The following is a 6,550-nucleotide window of genomic DNA, read 5'->3' on the forward strand; positions in this document are numbered from 1 at the left end:
ATGAGAATGATAAACGGCTGATGATCGGATCTGGGGGAAGTTCCCACCCAGCGTAGCATGCTCCCTTCTCCATGACTTTCCATGGACGCATCTGCTCTGACCTGCGTCCGCTCCAGGTCTGTCCTGGTTACCTTTGTGTGTCTTTGTGTGTTTCCAACCTGGAAGTGTGTGTTTCCAACCTGGAAGTGGCGGCAGGGCTGGACCTTCTCCCCGCCTGTCTTTCCCGAGTCTGTGTGAATGTGGTTTCACTGAGGGACATTTGGCCCCGTGCTCCGCCCCCTCTGGATGGCTTCCAGCCTTGGCATGTGGTGGAGACAAAGCAAGAGGCAGTCACGCCCAGAGCGCAGCCAGTGGCTCCTCTTTCGTACACCTTGGCCTGACTACGGTTGGCTTCCGCTGGCGGGATGCGTCCAGAGGAACTCCTGTAAGGTGGCGTTGGGCTCCTGGGGGCCTCACCTGCAAATGGCCCTAAGGGTGACATAAGAGCCATTGACTTCGGTGGTCTCTGTGAAGGAAGCAGCCTCCTTCCCCCTGCTACAGCCCAGATTGCTCAGTACGACGATTCAGTACCATACCGGGCATCTGGAGATTGGGCACCATGGAGCGCCATATTGAACGGAAGAAAGATGGAATGAGCTTGGGGTGTAACAGCTGGCACGTGGGGATGGTTGGGTGCTGCTGCTTTAGAAAGGGTTGCGGCTTTTGAGAGGCTGTTTAAAATTTATCTAACGATTGTTATGCTTCCAAAAATCCTCTTCCTTTACTTTGAAACTCTTGTTTTCAGCTCAGCATCCAAACTTGTCTGGTTCCACTTCTCGAACATCTGTGTTCAAAAGTGTGCACTCAGGAGCTAGACAGTCTGGGTTGGATTTCAGGCTTTGCCAATAATGAGTTGTGTGACTTAAGTGTCTTTGTGCCTTAGTTTCCTCAGTTGTCAATTGGGGATAATAATGGTATCAACTTCTTCATAGGGTTGTTGTGAGGATTAAATGAGTTTAAGTGAAGCATTTGAAATGGAGTCTGGTAGACTCGGCACTGCGTAAGTGAGGGCTTAGCTATTATTTTACTCTTGTGTTGTTTGGCTAAGCCATTGATCTTAATCCAGCTCTTGGTGTCTGACTTGGAACTTTCTTGTTTAAAGAGAGAGGGAATGAAAGAGAGGGAAAAATATAATTGACCTATTTCCCTATTAGACCAAGTGGAAACCATTAGCTAATGTACATTCCAGATGCTTAGTGGATTCATATTGGAATAACTAAGTTAACTTCTTGTGAGTTTCTAGGTCTTTAGACACTTTGGAATGGTGAGGGTTCAGCGGAGTCCTGAGGCAACTGGATTTGAACATTGGCACCATATACTGCTAATCCTGGCCAGAGCTCCACGGATGGGACCTATTCCAGGAGGTATTGGTCTGGGCATAATCAGCCCCAGCTCCAAGTTTGCAGAAAATGCAGTTTCAGGAGACTGTTGGTCAGAATACCCCTAGGTCTTATGAAATTGAAAAATGAGAAAGTATGGTGATTTTTGTCAGTTTAATGATTCAGTACCAGTATCTGAAAGTAGCACACCTTATCAAAGGGGAATTTCTGGGCTACGCCGAGGACTGGGCGAAAGTTCACTGTCTGTTTCTGACCAGGGTGAATGCTGGGTGGCAAGTCCGGCAGGGGCACATCCAGCAGGACGTGCATGGGAATCCCGCGCAGCCGCGCCTGTTCTCACTTGGAAGCCCCTCCCTGGTTGGATGCATCCTCGGGTGCCATTCCTGCCAATGTGTCCCCAAATTCTTTCTCCTCCAGGAAGCCCTTTCTGGCAATAATTCTGAATCAAGAGCTCTGGGGAGTGGGCTTGGGAGCCTGCATTTTTAGCACCGGATGAGAATTGCTGGAGCAAGTGCTGACTCAGGGCGGATGATGGAAACCCCTGGTTGGCACCTCGTACATACTGAGCCATAACTCAGAGCAGTTGTGCTTATAGGCTCAGTCTTGGTAAGACAAGGTGGTCTGAGTTGTTTTTGTAGAAATGGAAACAGGCTTGCCCTGAGTTAGTCATACCCTTGCCAAATCACTTTCATTAGCAATCATTCACATTTCCTAGATAATCTTTTACTTGTGGGCTTCTCACAAGCACATCTTCCTCCTCGTGGCCTCTGCAGTGACCAGAATTATGACCTGGTGTCTCCTCTCTAACACTATGCCAGCTGGTAAACTCAGAAGGATGCCCGGTGGAAATTTCACAATCTTAAGAAGGATATTAATGATGATACAGAAGAGAAAGGTTTAAAAATGACTGCTATTTATTTATTTTTATTGAAGTACAGTTGATTTACAATGCTGTATTAGTTTTAGGTATACAGCAAAGTGATTCAGTTATATATATATATATATATATATATATATATATATATATATATATATATATATATATATATACACATTCTTTTTCAGGTTCTTTTCCATGATAGGTTATTACAAGATATTGAATACAGTTCCCTGTGCCATACAGTAGGTCCTTGTTGTTTATCGCTTTTATATATAGTAGTGTGCGTCTGTTAATGGCTGCTATTTATTGTGTAACAACTGCACACATGCACTTGCTAAGGGCTAACCTCCCCTATCTGCAATCTTTATAAGTAGCGAGTCTACCTGCCTGGTACAGATAAGGACAGTGAAGCTTAGAGAGGACGTGTTCGTCTTGTGGTGGACTTCTGAGTAAGAGGAAACGCTGCTGACACGCTATTAGTGGGCTGTGCTCTACCCCAGGAGGGGTGATGGTGTGTGCTGATTCTCCAGTGACTCTTGCTTGTCTTGAGCTCCTTTTTGTGGCTGACGTTTTGAGCCTGCCTGGGTCTGGGGTTGAGCGTGTGGCGATGGACCACGTGAGCACTCAAGCCATGGGCATCTCGATCCTGGTGAAATCGAGTAATTATTTGAGTTATCAGTTTTCATTGCTGTTCCGTGCATGTCTCCCACCCTGGAAAGCTCAGGGGATGTGTAGCACAGCAGGGTAGGGAACTCAATTCTTGGCAAAACTCAGGGCATGAGCAATACATTTGGAAGAATACTAGCTCAGAGCAAGTTTTTGTTCTGTGTTGCCCTGAGATCAAATAAAGGTTCTAGAGGTTGGAGAAGGGCGGAAGAGATCTGAGAAGTGGCCCAGGGCTCTGTCTTCACCCCCTTACCTCTCACCAGTGCTGAGTCCTTGGCTGGAGTGGTGATGGAGGTCCCTACAGAAACCTCAGATATGTTTGAGAACTCCAAGAGGAGAGAGTTGATCCTTGTCATCCCTGAAATTCCCTCGGTAGGACCTGCGGAAACAGTCTTAACCCAGAGTCTCCCTGGTGCCGTCAGGTGAAATAGTTTCATCATGTGTTTGGATGGACAGGCCTGAAGCAGCCTCCTCACAGGCCCCCCCACCTCATGCCTAGAGAACAAGCAACAGCACAGAATGTTGACTTCAGGGCCAGAGACGCCTAGGGGGCCTCTGCACCTGAAGAGGGTCCACAGATGGGACACGGAGGAAGGAGGGGTCAGTTGCATGAAGTGACGCTAGGAGGCTGGAGGGGACACTTTTGTGGACGCCCAAATGTAGACACTGGTGGATGGCAGTGACCAGGCTCGGAGGCACTCACGCGCCCACCCACCTCATTGTCACTGCAGGGCGTCGATGTGAGCCTGTGAAGGAAGAGATGCGACTCTGAAGTTAAATTCGGTCATAAAAATACAGTATTTATGCCGTATTTCTTATGTTCTCTGATCTGCAGGCCAAGATTTGCAGCCACTGCCTGAGTGAACCAGCAACGGCTCTGCTCTCGCATGACACTGGTGGGGAGAGCTCTCGGTTGTGGTACAGATTTCAGGGACACCTTAGTGACAGTGCTGCAAGGTCATGGGGTGAAGGGTCACGGGCGCTAGGAAGCCTGGTGTTTCAGTTCTGCTCTTGACCTTTATTCAGAGCATGGCCTCAGCCACTGATTCACCTCTCTGGACCTCAGAGTTTTCATTTATAAGTTAAGATTGGGTTAAATTATCTCTGATGTCTCTTAGCATTCTAATTTTGTGAGACCAGGAAATGAAAATCAGATCCTAAATTCATTTTAAATGGGGAAAGGAAAATACCACGAGTTCCTTCTCCCCCCTCTTACTTCTATTATCAACCAACTCACGATCTTTTCATTTCTACCCTGTTTTGTGCTTAGTTTTTATGCAGCCCTGTAAGCAGTCACTTAAAGAATGTAGACAAGGTGACTCAGTCCCGTTCTGTTCCATGGCTCATTGGTGACATTTCTCCTAGGTGACTGCTTAGGAATTCTAGATATTTGCCTTGGTCCTTGGTTCTCCAGCATTCTTTGTTTGGTCTTAAAATAGGCACATGCTTTATCATGTGCTGACCTACTAATGTGAAGAAATCCCCCGTCTCAGTGATTAAAAAGGGAGCCCCAGGAAGATCATAACGTTCTTGTCCCCGGTGGCGGCCATTAAGGATGCAACCTTCCTCATGTGGACATCTGTCCTTGGATGTAAGTTTTGTACTTTTAAAAAACCATGGAACCAGCGAGACCAAAATGGAGAGTCTTTGATACATATGTTATTCTCCAAACGAAGAAGAATATCTAGGTCAGAAAACATATGAATTCTAATATTTCACATTTTCACTAATTATCTAGTTGTGGAACATTATATTTATTTAGTTCCAGTGAATGACTGAATAAAGATGGAAAGAAAAATCATTACACTTGTATATTAGGGGCATCTTTCTTTGTATGTCCTACAGATGATAATCCATAGTTCAACGATTAAAAAAGTGACTTTGCAGACATAACAGTACTTTTACTTGTGATTGTGATTGCCGTCTGCCCTGCCCCGATGTAGTGCCCAGTGCCCATCTTCGTGCTTCTTTGGTACCCTCAGCTCACCTCTCATAAAGCATTTCTCACCCTTTCCTATGATTTTTGTTAATGTGTCTTCTTTCCACACCAGACTGTGAACACCTTTAAGAGAGCAGTTGTGTCATTTATTATTTTCTACCAGTGCCTAACAACTGTTGAGTGGCTGGAAGGATGGATGGATGGGTGATGGGTGAGGAGCAGAGATGGTGAGCAGAAATGTGTGACCATTCTTTGGCACAATGAATTAATACCAAGTGATGCATGAAATTAAACGGATGCAAGTGAGCTGTTTGATCAATTAGAAGCAATCCGTAGAGCACAAGTGCTGCTAGTAGCTAGAATCCCTGATTTCACACAAGTTTTAAAGAAGGTGAAGACAGGTCATCATGTAAACAACTCACTTGTCCATGATGACTAAGGCATATTTGCCAGTTACCAACTTGACCAATGAAATGACTTTGGAAGTCAAGGTGGGTTCGAATAAAATAGATGACCAATTGTAAGAAGGATTTCTAATTTGAAACTCTGTTACGTTTGTTTCCAAAATATCAAGCTCATTATAATATATATATTATATAATTACTATTATATATATTATCTTATAGAAGTGGTTCCTAAACTTAATTATACATTAGAATCACCTGGGAAACTAAAACAATCCGATTCTCACTCTGTGCTCCAGACATTCTGACTCCCTGGGGGTGGAGTCAGGCATACATAGTTTTTAAAGCTTTCTAGGTGATTCCAATGAGCAGCATGACCTCTTACCTGGACTAAATACATACCCTAACCCTAGACTATAAATTGCAAGAAGAAGTTGGCCCAAATAGAGCAAGAACTTGGTTCAGAGCTTAAAAATGGATACTTTGAAAAAGTATCTTCAATGAGTAATAATTCAATAACTCATACACACTAAGAATAGAGTGAAAATGCTCTACAAATCAATTTTATTGTTTTAAATTCATTGTTAACTAAAACCATTGTTTTATACCCAACTTAATTGGATTTCATGCCCTAGATCGAGCTTTTCTCTGTGCTTAGAAGGGTGAAGATGTTTCTAGCACAGTGTAGATGTGGGTGTGAGAGGGCAGGAGTTTCCTGGCTCAGCTGCTACTCACTCTGGAAGCCACTGTCTCAAATGCCACAGGTGCAGCAGGGCCAAATCTTTTAATACCACTTCCACCCCCGGGAATAAAATTCATTCCCAGTGAAAAGGGATTCATAAATCCTGGCCCTGCCTTCCAAACAGCAATTTGATTTCACCAGGGTGATAAATTGCTCCTATCAAAACAGACATCAAGTCTCCCAGGGAAATAATGCGTTCCAACATACCAAGTGGAACATCTTATGTGCTTACGAACAGGGGATTCCTGCTGAAAAATCAAGTCTTGGGAAATCAGTGACTGTGTGTGTGTGTGTGTGTGTGTGTGTGTGTGTGCTTGAACATCTTTCAACCTCTCAAATTGTAAGAGGTACAGAAGAGCAGATGAAAAGGCTAATGGGATTAACTGTATTTTTAAAAAAAATTTTATTGGAGTATAGTTGATTTACAATTTTGTGTTAGTTTCTGCTGTACAGCAAAATGAATCAATTACACATATACAGATATCCATTCTTTTTTAGATTCTTTTCCCGTATAGGTCATTACAGAGTACTGAGTAGAGT

This window comes from Balaenoptera borealis, assembly GCF_965194805.1.
Source record: "Balaenoptera borealis genome assembly, chromosome: 15".
NCBI lineage: Eukaryota > Metazoa > Chordata > Mammalia > Artiodactyla > Balaenopteridae > Balaenoptera > Balaenoptera borealis.